The following is a 19466-nucleotide window of genomic DNA, read 5'->3' as shown; positions in this document are numbered from 1 at the left end:
TTGGAGTTTGGTTTTATCAGTTTAGCGCCCTGCTACCTGTACATTCAATTCGATGCTACTGTTATCCGTACAGATAAATTAAGGTGTCCTTTACTGATTATATTAGTTGACAGAAATAAATAGATAGTTAAAACGTCAATAAAATGAAAAATAATGTGTATGATATTATTTATGATTGATTTATAAAAATCATTATCATTTACTTCTAGGAACAATTTAACCACAAGATAATACCTGTATATGTAGCATGACGATGACGATGTCGACGTACTTGTAATTAGTGATGTTTTCATTTGTTTCAGTCCAATGTTTTGTCCAATGCAGCTGAGCGTGGTCACACAGAAATTGTTAAGATACTTCTGGATAAGGGAGCCGACGTAAATAAGGTTGGTTAACTAAACATTTTAATGGAAGCTGTATGGTGATGTTCTATTGTATGTAATATCGCTTGAACAGTCACAACTCGATGCATTAATAATTTTGTTTCGGTTTTTACTGCGGTAGAGTCAGTTAAAAACAATAATTGAACAAAAACGTTTTCATTTAGGATCATGATACTTTCTACCTAACAAGACTATCATTAAAACAGTCCTGATAAGGCTAAGAGAGAGACATGTCTTATGCCAACTTCTCATAACAATAACTTTCTCACAATCTGTCATTGTATCTCAATAGCTCGCCGTGTGTTTTTCAAGTCAGTATGCATGAATACTTTCATGTTTCATTGTTTGGCAAACAAATAATGTCTTTTAATGTTGAGATGGAGCTAGCTCAAACCCCCTGTTTTTGATCCTTATCTTTTCCCCAATATGTGCTTATTATTTCATCTGATTACGATAGCTTGACATTGAATATTGTACATTTTTGAAGGGCAATCATATTGTCAGAGACAAACAACTCAAGGTATCTTTATGTGTGTTTGAATGTGCTACAAAAATGAAAGTCCTAGCACTGATCCTTGATGTAGTATATACATATCGTTATCTAATAAGAAAGCTATGTATTCAACTTTAAAATTCAGACCAGACCTCATCATGTCGCATTCAGTTGATGATTTAATATTTACGACTACATGACACTGTCATGATAGGACCTTACCAGAGCAAGTTCTGTATCTTTGCAACAAAACTCTGCATCGTGTAATGTTACAGAATGGCAACACTGTTCAATTCGTATAAGGTGAATAAATACAAATAGATAAACACAGAGAGAGAATAAATGTATTTAGTGTCTTTGGGAAACTTGCCAACAAATAAATACTTCTATAGTTGAAGGTTGATGACTGTATACTTTGTTTCGAAAAAGACTTTCCCTAAAGATTGTTCAAGTAAACTAGGGGTTCTGCCCTTGGACTAGTCATATATTGTTATATTTTCGTTGTCATCATGTTTCTCCCATAAATGAGAAAATATATATCTATGTGTCCCAAAAAACAAGTTAATAATACAGTTGGAGTTTTCTTTTATCAGTTTAGCTCGCTGTTACCTGTGCATTTAAATCATTGTTCCTTTTACTCGTACATGTAAATTAAGGTGTCTTTTACTGAATATATCAGTTGACAAAAATGAATAAATAAAAATGTCAATAAAATGAAAAAGTGTGTGTGCAATATAATTGATGATTAATTCATAGAAGTGATTAATATGAATGAAGGCAAAGCCTTGGAAGAGCACAGCTAATCTAATTGTCACTTGTATACGTGTATATATATATGTTTATGTAATATATATGTATTTTTTTCATTATATTAGCAGATTTATGAAAATCACAAGGCCATGATAAGTCATCAAAAGGCCTTATATTAACAAGAATTAAACAGAATTATATATCTCATCTTTCCCGCTTTATCAATAACATCTTTCAATTTATGGAGTAGTGTTCAAGTAATTAAATAACATCAGTAACTAGTGTTCAGTGAGACATTGAGATAGGGTGAAAACTGAACTTTAATGAAAATTCTCAAAATTCAGTTTTGAGGCCAAAATATGTGAATCTGTAAAGACATTTAAGTTTCAATTAGAATAATATTGCTTTTATAACACAGTTTAAAGTGAATCCCTGTTAGTATTTTTATTTTACCCACAAATAGGTGAACCTGGAAAAAAATCCTCTAAATGATGGATAGGTGCATGTACAGTATAGGTGCATGTACAACAGTACGATTGTATCAGTACCCTCACCATTTTCTATTCAATCTGACAGCATGCAACTCAATAACACTGTCAAATGTGGACTTTAAACAAATATTGACGCCACTGCTATTGAATATTTCTAGTGATGGTTGTAAACTCGCTTTTATTTAATAAATTAATTGAACAAATTAAATAAGGCCAAAAAGTGTGATTTCTGTATATGAATTAAATAATTATTTCTATAACTCATCCCTATAGGGTAACAGAACAGGACACCCTTTGGTAAACAAAAATCCTAATATTTTGAAAAGTACCTTAATCAAGTCTCTTTCTTCCATGAAGGATATGTTTGATTTCTTCATATCTGGAAGTTTAGAAGTTTCGTCAATTTTACGCTTTTTGGTCCCACTACTCAAGGCGACTGTGGATCAGTCATAGTTCCAATATATATACCGGTATATATATACATATACATGTACATATTTAATCGATTCACAAAGTTTCTACAAGTTTTATTCTATATATATTTATATTCACATGTACATAAATATATAAACATATACTATTGCACAGATATCCCATTCTGATACTTCTATTAAAGTTTGTGTTATTTCCAATAGCAATATTCAATATAATTTCTGTTTTTGTATTGAGTTAACTAATCACACGGGTCCCCTCATCTTAAAAAAAAAAAAAACTACAGACCCAAGGTGCATTAAATCATATCAATTTTAAAGGACTTGAATTGAAGATCCTTCTACCATGTGTAATATTTGATTCTACCATATATTTGGAATGGAATATAGAACACTTTGAACTGTTATTCAGTCACTTCAACTCATTTTTGGGCAAAACCGCTTTGGACCGAGGACATGTACTTAACATATGATTTGAAGATCTGTTTATAGAGAACTTTTAAGAAATTCACTTAACAGTTAACATTGTGCGCTTTTAAAAATAAAATATGAATCAACTTTTGGATTACATCAGTATATAATTATAATGTTCTGTCAATTTTGTAATATCTGGTTGAAAGTTTAAATTTAGTTATTTATATCAAAGTTTTTCGAGTTGTCAAACTTTGAATTATCTTATATATATTTTATTACTATAAAGACAAAGATTTTGACTTGGACCAGTGAGATACTTTAATTTATAATCAGTGTTTTTGAGTTATCATAGTTCGAGTTAATTAATTTTGATTGTAAGTACATGTATTCTCTTGTCTCCACTAAAACAGAATTTGTAGCAAATTTAAGTTAAACCTACTAAGAGTCAACACCATAGACAATTACTCTCCTTTTGTAATTATGATTAAATACAAAATAATTATAGAAATTCTATAATCTTCCAGACTTTGGAAATTAACAGCAGTTGTTTATAAGGTTTAGATCATATTACACTGTACATTTACATGTGTTCATAAACATTGTTATACATTTGGTTTAAATTTGGTTTACTTCATTTAAAGGGTGATTTCATCATTAGTTTAAATTCAAAGGTTAGGTCATCAAAATTAAACTAATTGGAAAATATGATTTTTTCCCAAAAAGTAAATCTTCGAATCTTTAATTTACATATATCAAACAGTTTGACTCGCAGGGTAATTAACACAAGTTCTCCAAATTCTATGTCCTAAAAATTCTTTATTCCTATACCAAAATATCACTTTTTACTTGAAAGCCAGTCAGTATTTTTGTAGGATTCATCATTTTGTTTCTGTACATTTTGGCATTGATTTATTTCCCTGTTCAAAAGTGGATTTCATCAGTAAAAAAGTGTACATGGTTATGATATCTGAAAGAAGTTATGTCCCTCTAAATTAAGTCTCATTTTATAATTAACTGCCAGGGTCATTTAAGAACATGCCAGGCATTGGAGAAGTGTTGGAACTTTAAACACCTAATTAGAACACACACAATAAAACAGTCCTTGTATGTTTTGACATTGAGTACAAAAGATTGTTTTAAATTTCCTTTTTAATAATTTCAGGCAATATTTTGTGAAATAAACAGTTACTATACTTAGCAATAGAAATCTGATCTATAATACTCTCAACAGTATAATATGACAATTATTTTATAAACATTGCAAAGAATTATTTTTCAGATAAATTTTATTTAAAATTCAATCATTATTCTTGGTACAACCTACATATGTGCCATGTTGATCTATGTTTATTTCTGCTGACTAATGTAGACTAACTACACATGTACTAAACCTGCATATCATAAATGATAAAAATCTAGGGTTATCACATGGGCTTTATATACTATACTAGAATCTAGACTCAGACATTTTAAATGGTTACTAGTCCCATGTGCTGTAGATAATATAACCTTCTTCTAATTATAATAAACAATGCGAGTCAGACAAATCGTATTATCTGTAACTAACAATAAAAAAGCTGGGACGTAACCGATAGGCACTTGTTTCCTATGCATGCCTAGCCTAGTTGTCTTTCGGCATGTTATCAGTTATTGTTTACAATGTAAATCAAGTGCCTGTCGTAAGCTTAACGTTAACGCTGAGAAAATAAATCGACAAGGCGGCTGAAATATTTACGATAGAATCGATCATAACACAGTGTTATCGGCAAATGCCTACCTTTGATCAGATAAGACTGGAACCACATACAAAAATAATTACAAGGACCCTATACTGAGTTTAATTCCAACGTACTCGCATGTCTTGTTGTGTACAATGTATCTAGGTCGGACGTGAATGGAGACGAAGACTTTCGGTAATTCCCGATCGGTTACGGACGACATGATAAAAATAAAAGCGAAAACATACCGCTGTTTTGTTACTTATTTTTCATCTGAGAACAAAAGTCATATATAACTAATGTTTAAACACAATAGTGAGACTTTGGTGTTGCCAGATTTTTGCCCATGGGAATACTACATCCGGTTTTGAGCCATTCCGGTACCGGTTTTTTGGACCATACGATTTTCTTTGTTCGTATGTATGGGAAAAGAGGCAACTCTTGTTGGAGGTACCGTTTTCCAGTATTTAGAGAGCTTTTGCTCGGCCGCCTTCGGCGCCCTAGAGCTGTGCCCTTATTATTTACTTTTAGAAATAATTTAACCACAAGGCAATACCTGTATATATAGCATGACGATGACAATGTTGACGGTACTTGTAATTTGTGATGATTACAGTTTCAGTCAAATGCTTTGTCCAGAGCAACTTCGTTAGGTCGCACAGAAATTGTTAAGATACTGCTGGATAAAGGAGCCGACGTAAATAAGGTTGGTTAACTTAACATTTCAAAGGAAGGTGTATGGTGATGCTTTATTTTAATATTGCTTGAACTGTCACCATTCGATGAATAAATCATTTTATTGTCTCATCGGTGTTAGCTGAGGTAGAGACAGCTTAAAACATTGATTAAACAAAATCGTTTTCATTTTGGGTTATGATTCTTTATGCCTCGAAGATTATCATTAGAAACAGGCCTAATCAGGCTGAGACAGGGACACGTCTAGTGTCCAATTCGTATAATAATAACTTGCTCACAGTTTGTTATGAAATTCTTTTTCAAGTTATTGTGAATGTATTTATATGTTTCGTTGTGTGGCAAACAAATAATAAGGTTTTGTTCTATCTTTATTTTTTGATCACCTTAATTTACAATAAATTCTCCCTGATAAAAACAGGCTTGGAAAAAAAACTTTTCAGAAAAAGAAACTTCTCAACCTGAATATCCAATCAGTAGGCCCTGATGCATTCACCGTAAATCTTCTGCCACAACGAGGAAAACCCACAATAAATTTTTGATTTGTTCATGTAGTCCCGATCAGATCAAAATTGAACATTTATTCGATACCACGATGCAGCATGATTCTTTTATTGCTTACTTTATACTCTTCGACAATCACTTACCACGTGACTTATGTGAAAAAGAATGCTTAATCATATTCTGATCGGAGATTTTTTACTGACACAATTTATGAGCAATATACTTCACAATATACTGATTTAGGATTCCGTCGTCATACTTGTATGTTTTATCATCATATCATATAAAAATGAACACGACGCTTCAAAGGCATAGCCATCTTTTTCAAGCGTCTGAATGTTTGTGTTGATCGCTATAGGAACTAAGGTATTATGACGTTTTTTTTCTCGTACTATTTATGGGTTGGAAATATAACGTTACTATCTCCTTAACTTTTTCTCACGCTTTCTGTTCAGCTGATTCATGGTTCCATATCGTTAAGGTAATGTCATTGCCTTTCTCTTCAGTAAATCGCTACTTTTTTCAATTACTACTACTTTAACGTGTTGTTCAGTATGGCCATTACTGTTGAAATGTACCGTTACTGAATGATATATGTCATTTGATCTGATTGAATGTAGTTGATCTTGGATTAGCTACTTCATCATTATTGACGTTTCTCCAATATACACAGTGTGCTCACATTTTTCACAAATCAACCAACATATGATGTTAGATGTCTTTGCTGTCATCATTGTATAATCCTTTCTCTCATTGCATATTCTCTTCACCCGAATCGTTAAACCATATGGAATCGATTCCTTTACTTTTCTGTAGTGATCCGTCTTCCCGGTGAAGTACAAATTCTCAAACAGTGTAGTTGTCATCATCCCCTTGTCTATGTACGTAAACGTATCTAGGAATTCGATTTTATTAGTGTATGATCACATAATTACTTTTATGCGGCTGTGGAAAGAATTAGCCTGAGTTCAAAACTTCTCCAGTCGTTCCTCTCCATGTGTCCAAATGCCATATATGTCGTCCACGTACCGGAGATATACCAGCGGTTTGGACGGTGACCTATCAAATAATTCACGTTCCCATGCTCCTATATAAGTGGATGCATAATTCATCCCGAGTCGTGATCAAATAACAGTTTCACGAACGTCTAGTTATTGTCGTTAAATTCAAAGTTCTTGTTATCCAGAAGAGTTTTTATCAACTGTATGACCTCCTCTGTTTGTACTGATTTACACGATCTTGCATTTAAAGCTTTGGTACACGCCTCTTCCCTTGGTACAATTGGATATGAATACTTAACATCCATACAGATTACTATGACACCTTCGGGTAATAGTTGTGGTAGTTATTCCATCCTGTTTATGAAGACCGTAATGTCACGGATGTGATTGTCTCAGTAGGGTGGTTGATACCACTAATAATTATTCTCATCGGTGTTTTCCTTATTTACCTTTTCCTTTTACACGTCAAGGTTGTATATTCTTCGTAACATTGTCTTATCTCATTTGTCTCATTTGTAATGTATCACTTCCTGGAAATTACTTCCACCAACTTTGTAACTGACTGAGTTGTATCTTCATCTAGTATATTATGCTGTTGTAGGGGACACAAGAGAAAAAAGGAAAAAGTAGATGGATTACCTTGTTCGGGTAGAGACAAGTGGCTAGACTTGTACTTGTTGTAAAGGAAGGTGCAATTATGGTTATCGTGCGGCATCCTAACTCAAACATTAACAAGAATTGGGGGTGGGGGCTGGAAATGGTCATTGAAGATGATACAATTGTTCTACGGCCAGCAGATAAATTGTGATGGACAATATAAATTTCATGTAGAAGAAATATATCGTGTAAGCTATTAGCATTGTTGCTCCGCTTGTATGTTCACAATCTAGAAAGACACTGTCTGTTTCTAAGGAACAGCTAGATGCTAAAGCTACACTTATCACATATAATATTTTGTGAACCACTTTAAGTCTGCTACGTTGCAGTAATATAGCGATATATAAGGACTAGGAATTTATTAATATTATTGATGATCGAGGATGACTTGTGAGCAGACTTATCCGCACGCCGTCTAAACAATGTTTAATCATTTTTAGATCGAGTTTAAGTTAGCGACAAATTGTATGAACAAGGTATGCTTAGTCATCAATCAATCGGAAATTAATTAACCACACGATACGTGAACAAGGTATTATTTTTTTCCATATTTTCGTATCATTTTCTCATCCATTATCTTCTAAACAATATGACTGTAATAAATAGCTGTACTCCTTGTGAACTCTTCCAAACATTCACTTTTCGGTATTTTTTCTGTAATTAAAGGAATGTTACTTTACCTGTTTGTTAACTTGTTTGTTTTAACAGTATTAGTCTTAACAAATTCGCTAGTTACGGTAGGCTTAACACGTATAACGATTTTTTATCAACTTTTATTCCCGTTCGTTTATTTATACAGCGAACTACTTGTATAACGAATTCAATTTCAAGGTCGCCTGGAGTTCGTTATAAACGAGTTTTACTGTACCTGCATTATGTATACATTCTTTGTCACATATTACCTCACATTTTACTTATTCTTTATAATAATTAGCAAAACAATTAAGAATAAAAATTCAATTAGTAGATTTTCAGATTTCCAACGGATGCTGATCACGTGTTATTTATTTTATCAAAGATGCGGCATTGTTGACGTTGTGATGAATATTTTGGAACAATATATGATCTGAATTACATTCGGAATCATCAATGTCTCATAAGCATACCGCCCTTGGTCGACATTGATTTATTTTCGTTCCATAAATCAACATATCGATCGACACAAGAAGTCATAATTGTATTTTTGTTATTCAATTTACAAATGTTATCTTCCGTTTCGTAAAAAAAATCCATTGGATATCATTGCCCTTAGTACGTTCTTACATTGATGCGGATATGTGGTAAGCATTTTAACCAACCCAACTTTGTAGGGATATATCATGTAATAGGCAAATTGACGTCATCCGCATGTGCACAGCTAGAATGTCCCTCAACATTTTCTTTATCACAAAATCATTGCTATCGTCATTACACTCACTAAATCTATTGTAATATTCAATGTCTGATGCATAGCTTAACACTGTTGAAGTAGATAAGCCATTATATGAGCAGTGAGCAATAAAGAACGACAAACAAACTGTTGGAAATATCTCCGACTCAAGTTTATACAAGCTTGCGAAACGTAAAATGTCTGGTAATGGTCCGTTGTATACTTTCCTTGGTCGGGGTTCCAATGCACTATCGAGAATGAGTTGTTATTCTGAAAATAAAGAGTCCAAGCTCTCAACATTAAAACGTCTGGAAATTTAATGACACCCGTATACATATGGAAGGGTGCCGGAGGTGTCCAGGTGGTTAAGGTTCCCCGACACTTTATCACTAGCCCTCCAATCCATTGCATGATCGTAAGAGGTGTCTAAATTTTGGATCTTATCTTTTCTCTTCTTTCTGAACATTTTTCTTCTTCCTAATACCTCCCATGACAATGCCTCACGTTTGGTCTTCGCCTCTTTGAAGAAGGCTTTGGGTTGTGTCCCAAAGCTGAGACATACCAAAGTCATTAAAAATGGTAGTTGCTACTCCTGCTTAGCGACCAGTATATTGGGAGTGGGGCACTAGTTGGCCCGTTGTCCGTGTGACCGGGTCGGGTGTGCTGCTTGGTGTCTTCGGCAGTATACTTCACCCTTGGGTGGATTACAGCTAAATTTGATGTGACACATCATTGGGGAGGAGGTCATAGTTTATATAAATGATGCTGGTGTTAGACCTGGGGCCAGAGAGGTGTGCACCAAAAAGAAATTGTGTTGAATTTTTGCTCTAAAATCCTACTCTTCCTTTACTCTTGGGTGGATTTCATCCACATTTGGTGTGAAGAATCATGTTTTATGTAAATGAGGCAATTCTGACCCCTGGGGCCACAGTGGCGGGGCCCCAAAGGGGGAACTTCGGTAAATTATTGCTTTAAAACTCTGCTCTTCATCAACCTTTCATTAGATTACATCTAAATTTGGTTGAATTATTATAAGAGGATGGCAATCGCAATTTTGATAAGTGATGTTTATAGGGCCCCTGGGGACAGAAGGGTGAGGCCCCAAAAGGAGAACTTAACAAACATTTTGCTTTAAAATCACTCTCCTTTTTAATGCCTTTATTGATAACAACCAAATTTAGTTTAAAACATTTTAAGGGAACAGCAATCATACTTTATATAAATGAGACTGGTCTGAGCCCTGGGGAAAGAAGGATGGGGCACCCAAAAGGAACACTTAGGTTAAATATTGCTTTAAAATGCCTATCCTCTTTAATGCCCTTATTGATTATAACAATATCTAGTATAAAACATTATTCGGGACGGGAAATTATTTAGTGCTATACACGAGGCTTGTCCGACCCATTGGGACAGAGGGACATGCTCCTAAAAATGGAAACTTGGCTGAAATTTTCATTTAAGATGCTGCTCCTCCTTTAAGCCAAAAAGGATAAAAACCAGATTTGATCTGAAACATGACTGCCTGCGTATACATAATTTATGGTAACGAGGCTGGATTGAGGAGTGTCTCCCTGCTGTAAATCTTTGTCAGATGACCGTTAAGGCCCATAGGTCTCTTGTTATAAAGGAGGTCGAATATAAAATACCTTCAAAACTATTAACCTCAACTTCTCTTCTAAGTTTTTGCATTGAAATGACTTGATGATTTCTAGCAGATGATATAAAGTCGGCTTTCCTGGACCCAAATAACTGTAAGAAGAACCCTTCTGTTCACCCTTTAAGAAGGATGTTCTTCAGGCATGGTGGTAACAACTAGATATGATAATAGGGATTGTGGAATAAACAGTAGTGGCTGGTTCCCTTCTGTTGTCATCGTTTTCGAAAATAACCTTTTATCAAGTCCCTCATGCACGTTTTGGCACTTTTTGTAGGAACATATTACTTTTCGGTTACATACTCCCCTATTGTAGAACTTCCAACAAATTAGGCGCTGGTTTTGAGTTGCTGTTTTGGTGATAAAAGGAAATCATCGTTCCCTCCCCGCCTTGCCATGTTGCGGATCATGATCTGAGTATAACGCGCATAACTTTCCCGATGCAGGTCTTTGCTATTTTCCATTTACAAAAGTTATAGTCATATCATTTGTGTGTCTACGATGTTAATAATATTGTTATATTTTGGGGGGGTTTCCTATTTAAGTTTAATGATATAGCAAAACTAATTACACAAAATGCCTTCATTCCATTTTTCAAAAGTATGGCTTTTGTAATGTTGTCTTTTGAATCTTGGGACAAGGCTAAATTCTACTGTTTTATGTCAGATATTTTAGTGTTTTACTCAAAAACCAAAGTGTTTATCACTGTGTACTAATTTTCCAATATTTCGATTTTTCCATTTTGGGTCAATGTTGCTGTCTCGTGACATAATAAAACTACCTTTTCCTAGTTTTTAACAGTTCACCGGTACTGTCTGCTTGCAGTTGTTGAACAATATTATCAAACTTGAGAACATAACTGTCAGAAGGTGGCTGTTCCGTCCATGATATCAATCGTTAAATAAGCTGTTTTTTCTCCTTAGAATCGGACTTAGAGACTGATGGATATGACTGTTGTAATAAATCCGTTGAAATTTTATCAATGTATGTCCTTTGTTCCTTTTTCAAATACCTTAATCACGCTTGATATAACACTTTTTCAAATATTTGCAAAAATAGAATGCACACAAGCCAATTTAAAGTGCCGCCGATGTGTGATGACACAATGTAAAAATTACCATAAAACATTAATTGTAATAAAATGTTTTTTATTCTTTTGCTTTATTCTGTTTTGTCTTAGTGATTTATTTTATCAATACCATTTGTAAAACTAGGAAAGAATGTTGTGACTCGTTTATGTCTCGTATAAAACCATCTACTTGTCAGATCGGATAAATACCATATATGGAAGTAAATAGACAAAAGTGAGAATCATGACACTTAAATGTAATATATCTTTTCCAACCAATTACACGAATGAGGCATCGACACAATCATACTATTGATAGGTTAATGATCCTAATATCAATATTATCTGGCATGATTAAAATCTATTTAAAATGTGTCTAATATAGCGGTGCTGCAAACTAATTATTTTTGATCATGTACTGATGACTAACTATGTCAGATCTCAGATTTTGTCTCACAGAAATTCGAATTATTGTTTCGATTTTCTAATCATTATTTAATTTCGCATTGACATAAATTGTTAAAAACTTCACACTTTTATTCATAGATCAGAATATACTAATCGTATCACAGTGATATTTTGACGAATATTCAATAAAGTGTATGGCATGATTGCATGTTACAAGTAATATATTAAATATTTCATTTTTCAAAAAACAATGCAAAGATATATCTTGAATTTATTTTTAATCAACGCGATGAAGAATTATTCAATAAATATGCATTATTTACTGATGACGTTGTCTTTATAATTCATCACTGTTTCAGTCCTACGCTTTGATTGAAGCAGCATCCAGGAGGTCATGAAGATATCGTTCGGCTACTATTAGATAAAGGAGCTGATTGGAATCAGGTGAGTTTCCCGATATAACCCGGGTCTATCAGTATGATTCCCGTTCCTATGGAGTCAGAGTGATTCAATGGTTTAGCAGTGTATTTGTTTTTATTGAGGCATCGAAAATATTTCTTAGTCATAGCATAACGTGTAGGTCAGTCGAAGCACTAATAAAATAGAATGTTAATTGTTACTGATTATTTGTAACATCGAATTTCCCTGAATAACTTATCAAATAATAATAATCCACTAGGGCATCTTTATAGGAGTCATATGTAATCAAATTGTGTCATGTAGAATTTATGAAAGTTATTTTCATCATAACTAGTGGGGTGACACATGAAGGAGTGTCACAGAAAGAATGAAGTGTAGTGAGGGACGATAACTCTGGTTGAGCACGAACAAAGGATAAAAATGAATGCTGAAAATGATATAAGAATGTCCGTCTTGAGTTCAGAGGTTCAATGGACGAATCCTGGCTTACATCAAACCCGTGAGGTTGAATTTGCATCTAAAATTCGACCAATTGAATTCCTCCATGTGGGTGCTATTGCAATGAATCCCATGTGGTTGAATTCGAATTCCCCTATTTACCATTTTGCATCCACATCCAATATCTAAACTTCAACCAATTAGACACCTTGATATGGCAATGATATACGTGCAATGGAATTTGCAGTCCCCTAATACCCCTATATACCATATACCAATGGTAATCGAAATCAAACAATATCTAAAATTTCACCAGTCAGAGGCAAGTAAGTCTGTGGCGGTCATCTCGGTTGACCGATCGGAAAATAAAGGGTCAGTTGCACACCCCATGACCTTGAAGAACACTTGTGTCATTTTTTTTTAAGTGTGGAGATTAATAAGTATTGGTTATCTTATAACACTGGTAAACCCCAAAACCTTTATTTCCCTTCCTTTAGCATTAATACCTTCACTTGCACTTAATTTCCTCAATTTCACTTAATTTCCTCACTTGCACCTCATTTATTCTTGCGGCATTTACAACTCTCAATAACGTTTAGATATTAATACTGGCGCGAGGTTTGACGGTTTCGACTGTAATAATTTTCACAATTCTTCAGTTTCTGAAATGTGACACATTGATTATGGGACATATATTGGCATATATCCAAGCATACGTTCAGGGTCTCTTGTGTGTTGTTCAGTGAGGTAGTCACCCACTACTATAAGGAGACCCAGCCTCAAAAAGATCCTGATTGCAATATATACACGTGGTGAGGAAACAAGCAAACAATCAACCCTAAGTTCATCTTAATAACAGATGTACTCGCGGTATTCTAATCGATAAATAGTGACATATACCATCAACGATTAAAAAGAAATGTCATACAAATGATATGATGTCAAAATCAGGACTTCTAATGTGCTGTTCATGTCTTTAAAATCAATAAAGTATTTCTATAACTAAGTTGAAAATACCGCTTTACTATTGATACTGAAAATAACTTCCACAGGTGTACACACAACTACTTCTGGTCTGAACATCATATTGGGACCGAGATCACAATTAACTTCGATATATTTTATGGAGATAACTGTCAATATGCATCTATCACCATGTCGATTATTTATATCCGGGTCAGGGGTAGAGGAACCAAGTCCCTGTGGAGAATGCGTTTCTTTGGTTTGTAGCTGTTTCCTCGAGTAAATAACACATGAAACGGATACTTTATATAAGATAGAGGATAAATAGCGTGTTGAGATTTAGAAAATAATAAATACACACTGTTACTGAAAATAGAAGTGCGTTGGAATCTGGGTGTAAAAAGGCGGGAATTCTTCCCCAGTGCAGTGTAAATGTCTGGCTTACTGTCTTTCAATTATACGTACACGTTTGCCCTTAGCGGAAACTGTTGCATCAAGGACACGACAGAAAATTAAACTTAATGTACCATATACGCCAAAACAATATTAATCCTGTCTTTGGGATAGAGCTATTTGTGAAAAAAATGTGCGGAGAATTGTGTCGTTCGTATTTTCTCTGATATTGTAAAATTGTTAGAAATATTGGCAGTGACAGTAAAATACAACAGACTTAGAAACGTCACTCGTGACGTACGTCCGTAATAGACTCTCCGGAATGTGTGACCTCGCGGTACATAGTACCCATGTTCAAAACCCTATTATGACTGTTCTGTGATAGATACAGAAAAACTAATGATACCGTTTTCTTGGGAGTTACATGTAATGTAAGTTGGCTTCATGCGTTAATTCTCTATACCAAGTTGTGCAGAAACCAGCAGTCAAAGTGTCGATTTTGGTGTGTTTGTACTCAAAATATCTCCATAAGTACATTATTCAAAGATATACGGGACATGCCAGGACTAGATCACACCGAGTTTTACAAGTGTGGAAAGTTTTATCAAAATGTATAGAGTCGTTTTTCAGTTAGCTCTGGCAAAGTATTCTGAATTAGCCGCATGTACATGACCGTCCCTCACCATACTACGGTCCACACATTCTTGGTTACGTCACTCGTGAAGTAACATCCGTAATCTCTCGTTTTCATCATAATAAATTAAAACCTGTATTGTTTTCATATTAGAACATGGTCTTCAACAACTGTTTAATATAACGAGACATATGGTAGTTTTGTTAAAAAAATAATTATTCGGACAAATAAATGCGTTGTATAATATAGACATTAAACACATTCCTGTGAATATCGGTAACTAGTACTATGGGAAAGAGACGATCTGATCTATATCAGTCATTGGTTTTGTATCGTCCGTGCGTCACCACAATCAATGTAGGCACTGAAACATGGATCTTTTGCTCACCTGGTTATGGAGACACGATGGTAGGAATGAATATTAATGATGTCTTTTTGACTATAGGAAAAAACTCGTTAAAATACTTCTTCTGTCGTATTAAGTGAAAGGAATTTTTTTCTGAAAAGTCCTTTGTTGAAGGGGAACCAATTTGGTATACACAGCAATTCTAGCCAAATAAAAGCCTGATTGGTTGGGTCAAATAGAAGCCGTATTGATGATAATGCAATGTCCTTCCTCCTGTTCTTTGTAAATATATCAACATTTGGTGTCAATTTAGGTCAAGCATTTGTCGAGGAAAAGGACTAATTTTCGTGAGTTAGACTAAACAGCTCCTCACCCCCACCTGATCTATTCCCACAGGCCCCCAAGAAAATCAGACCAATCGTTTACACGGGATCATTCCAGCTTAAAACGAAGGGTATAAGGGGAATGAAGCAATTTGTTTCGTTTTCTTTCTCTGGTATTTAAAGCATAAAACGGCAGATCTGACCCTTTAAGGGTCTACGGGGCGGGACTAAGTGAAAGAAATACAGATGATTTATAGTTATATTTAATTATATGCCTGTACATATCGTTGTGCTTTTGTGTTTAGAATAAAAAAAGGTTTTGTGCCTGCAGAGGGGTCTTAGACCTATGCTCAAATAAATCTAGTAAGATTTGCCATTTCATTGTTTTTCAAACTGTCTGTCTTAATCATTGAATCATTGTCGGTGTTATCTCTTTAACACCGTGCCTCTGATTTGGTCGGGATCAAAACTAGTTTAAAACATTTTTTAACTATCTCAAACTATATCAAATGCTTTCCCTACACCTGAAGGTATTAGAAGTGTTAATCTTGGAGGTAAATCTAGCACAAAGTCACAATTGCGCCCTTAATATATGAGGATGTCCGTATTTTTAATGGTTTGGTTCTTTTGAACATATTCATATTAAGGTAATATTTAGGTAAACCAATTATACATACATTAATTATGTATTGTGACCAATACATTAATAATCCATACCACGGGTTGTATATACCGCAATATTTGTATAACAGTTTATAGATAAATGAGTTTGAAAAGATCTAATTTACTATACATACAATGTATTCAAATAGTCAGGTAATACACGTTTAACGTCTGAGACATTTCCGTTTTAGTACAGTTAATCAAAGCGGATATTTAAATTCCTAGAAGATTGGCGTTTTAACTTTATCCGTCCAGTACTCCTAATGTATGCTAAGAAAAGATAACTATATAACTACTAATAAAATCAAATCTGAGAGACTCAAACGAAACATATAAATATAAAAGCAGGAAGGCAGCAGCTAAATTCTGTACAAAACCCACTCCTGAGCATCTATATCTATTGACGTATTTGTTTAGAATCCTTTAGTAACAATATTATGTCCACTCAAAATATTTAATTCAACTACTCACCTATATATATGCCATGTTTAACGCTTGAGATTCAGCACTATAAATGTATAAATTTATTTTCAAAAAAAAAACAAAAAAAAAACCGTTTTTACTTGTATGTCGCTCTACCATAAAAAGGACATTTTTTAATCCGTTAAAGCATGCCGACTTCTTGAAATTGACTGAAAAGGCATGAATATCTTATCTTTGTTTTGTTTTACCTTTGTTTTTCTCAAATTAGACCAATATCAGCCATGAACGTCAAACCATGTCTTTAAGATTGGGTACTAATGCAATATTGCCTAAAGCTTAATGGAACATCTTCAGGTCACATTTTAAAATCGAAATCTAGAAATGAGTACACATATAAAGTAGTTTTCAAGCGGGAGCTCAACTGGCTTCCGAATGATTACGAAAGGGAAATTATTCATCGTGCTATGCGTATGTATGCCAAGGATATAGGGGTTGTTAAATACCATTCAGACGTGTTTTATATAATCTTAGTTTGTCCTAGTGGCTTTACAGACGTGTTTTATATAATCTTAGTTTGTCCTAGTGGCTTTACATGCGTGTTTTATATAATCTTAGTTTGTCCTAGTGGCTTTACAGACGTGCATTATATAATCTTAGTTTGTCCTAGTGGCTTTACAGACGTGTTTTATATAATCTTAGTTTGTCCTAGTGGCTTTACAGACGTGTGTTATATAATCTTAGTTTGTTCTAGTGGCTTTACAGACGTGTTTTATATAATCTTAGTTTGTCCTAGTGGCTTTACAGACGTGTTTTATATAATCTTAGTTTATCCTAGTCGCTTTACAGACGTATTTTAAATAATCTTAGTTTGTCCTAGTGGCTTTACATACGTGTTTTATGTGTTGAAGTTATTATTTACTCCACTTGTCGTCCAAAGCTTATAACATATCTCGTATCCTTAACATATCTAGTTTATTTCCACTATAATGTTTATTATTCTTACAGCTGCAGTATTTGAAGGCGAAAGTAGCAAGTGGCCAAGCAAATAGAATGGATGAGTACAATGTCTACTGGGATCTAAATGAGGATCGGGTGAGTTTCCTAATAATTTCTCAGCCAGGTCTATGATCGTGCTCAACGGTTATATTAACCTAAGAAATTGTGTTAATTGTTCTCATCAATACATTGTATATATTTTTATTTTGTTAAAAAAAATATTTGTTGCTGCCAACACAGTAATTCAACAAAACAAAGGCGTATCTACGGATAAGTCTTAATTCGCAATTGTATCTTCTTTTTTTTAACTTTCAAATAAAATATACTAAAATAAAAGCAAATATGTCAAACGACGGGGAGAAGGACATTCCATGTTGTATGATGTGAACATGAATAGCAAACTGTAGCAACTACGTCCTGCTTAAATCTCAGAAATAGCATTATATATGTATTTCCGCGAACTCCGTTTTGGAACTTCCTGGATTGCCAAGGAAATGGCGGTCATTTTTATTTTGCAAAAATAAAAAAAAATAAAAATATCCTCCATTTCCTTGCCTCTGACTGGTCAAAATTTAAATGTTGTTCGATTTTAATAAAAGTTGGTGTGTAAATGCATCATGGGACACCGGTCACTGTCGTAACCTCGAGCACTTTCAGATTTTAACAAATTGGGCGCCATTTTTTTTACTCTGACTGGTCAAATTTAAATACTGTTCGATTTTAATAAAATTTGGTGTGTAGATACATCATGGGACATCAGCCCTTCTCGGAACCTCACTTTCACATTTTAACAAATTGGGCGCCCTTTCCTGCCTGCTAATTCACTGAAATTTAGACATTTTCTTATTTCAGTGAATTATTATATAGTAGCTTTGAGAGAAGCTGGACACAATGATATGACTGCAGAGGCGTTTGGATGACTCCCCTAATGGTTTCCCCTTGCAATTAAAACTGGTTTATTTCTTCCATTTTCTTCCTGTCTCTGATTTGTCAAAATTTATACATTGTTTAATTTCGATTAAAATAGGTAAATATGGGTTTTAGAGGACTGTGAATACAACCGTATTGTCTTCGTCACCAAAGCAACCACACGAAGGCTTCTGACTGATTGAAATTAAAACATTGTTTTATTTCAATGAAAATTGAGTGACTCTGAATACAAACAAATTTGTTCATTGCGATAGCTAACAGCACGGAGGCTGTTGATTTGTCCTTTTTATGCATTTATCGATTTTGTTGCCACCAATAGCTAGCAAAGAAGGCAGTGAAAAGCTGTTCATAAGTATTTTGGTTCAGATTGAATTATGAATAAATTGAAAATGGGTTAATGTTGTTAAAGTAACGTATACTCTGATATATTGTGATTCAGAAACGTGTTCAGCTTCTTTGTCTTCTTTGAAATATCACGATAGAGAGTTCCTGAAACATTTTCAACATAACAATCACAATATCACTTTATCAGTCCCTAAAATGAACATTCCGAAAATAGAACTTACAGCTAAGATCACCACAATAATTAATAAGAAATACTTACATTTGTAAAATTTGTACCATAGATCCAGTATTATTGAAATATCAAAATTGAATAAGCAAAAAACAGTATCACAGATTTTAATTTGGTCTCGTACAGCATGCATTAAAAGTTGTCTCGTTAACAGGTTAATTAATGAGTTTGTATGTGATTAGTTTTTAAAGACATCCGAAATGATAATTTTTGTTAATCACCAATACAAATATGTTACAGATTGCCAAAATCAAGGAGAAATTATCGTTATCATCGAAGTCAGAAGTCCAAGAACATTTGTCTGAACAGACACGGCAAGAAAGAGAAG

The 19466-nt window shown here is 34.0% G+C and overlaps 1 long non-coding RNA gene across 1 annotated transcript; it reads left to right on the top strand.

Moving 5' to 3' along the window:
• Positions 1 to 326: 326 nt before the first annotated feature.
• Positions 327 to 19466, top strand: LOC117334058. The gene is made up of 5 exons (XR_004534030.1): positions 327 to 386; positions 5297 to 5386; positions 12395 to 12479; positions 17644 to 17730; positions 19379 to 19466. It is a non-coding gene; the product is annotated as an uncharacterized LOC117334058 (long non-coding RNA).

Source organism: Pecten maximus, chromosome 9 (assembly GCF_902652985.1).
Source record: "Pecten maximus chromosome 9, xPecMax1.1, whole genome shotgun sequence".
In the NCBI taxonomy this organism is placed as follows: Eukaryota; Metazoa; Mollusca; class Bivalvia; order Pectinida; family Pectinidae; genus Pecten; species Pecten maximus.
This window is presented reverse-complemented; position numbering and strand designations above follow the sequence as displayed.